We start from the raw sequence: 772 nt of genomic DNA, 5'->3' as shown, positions 1-772 counted from the left end.
ATTTTGTTACATTACAGCCTTATTCTAAAATTGATTAAATTGTTTTTTTTTCCCCTCGTCAATCTACACACAATAACACATAATGACAAAGCAAAAACAGGTTTTCAAATATTTTTGCTAATTTATTAAAAACAAAAAACTGAAATATCATATTTATTGCTGAGGATTTGCTGTTATTGAATCCATTTTAGAATAAGGCTGTAACGTAACAAAATGTGGAAAAAGTCAAGGGGTCTGAATACTTTTCCTAAGGCACTGTACTTCATAAACTAACAGTGGACTGAGTTGCTTTCACATTGGGAACTGATCAAATCCAAAAGTCACATTAGGTATACAGTAATAAGTCACATTAGGTATACAGTAATAACAAAGTCACATTAGGTATACAGTAATAATAAAGCCATTACGTTGTTATTCAATGTATTCTGTAATACCATGTCTATTCAATTGGTAAACCTAGTAGCACTGGAATAACGTAAAATTTAGCCAATGTATTTGTATTCTTCCCTGGGATTTGTAGTCTTCCCTGGCATCTGGTAGGTTCCACATGACCCTACTCACTGCACCCTTCCTCCTACTGTTCTAATCTGAACCCCAGAGACACTCCAATCAGCTGGGGGGAAATCTCCATCTGGGTCTATGGTACCTCTAGAGACCTAAGGTCTCTCCATCTGGGTCTATGGTACCTCTAGAGACCTAAGGTCTCTCCATCTGGGTCTATGGTACCTCTAGAGACCTAAGGTCTCTCCATCTGGGTCTATGGTACCTCTAG

Source organism: Coregonus clupeaformis, chromosome 11 (genome assembly GCF_020615455.1).
Source record: "Coregonus clupeaformis isolate EN_2021a chromosome 11, ASM2061545v1, whole genome shotgun sequence".
NCBI classification, from domain to species: Eukaryota; Metazoa; Chordata; class Actinopteri; order Salmoniformes; family Salmonidae; genus Coregonus; species Coregonus clupeaformis.
This window is presented reverse-complemented; position numbering follows the sequence as displayed.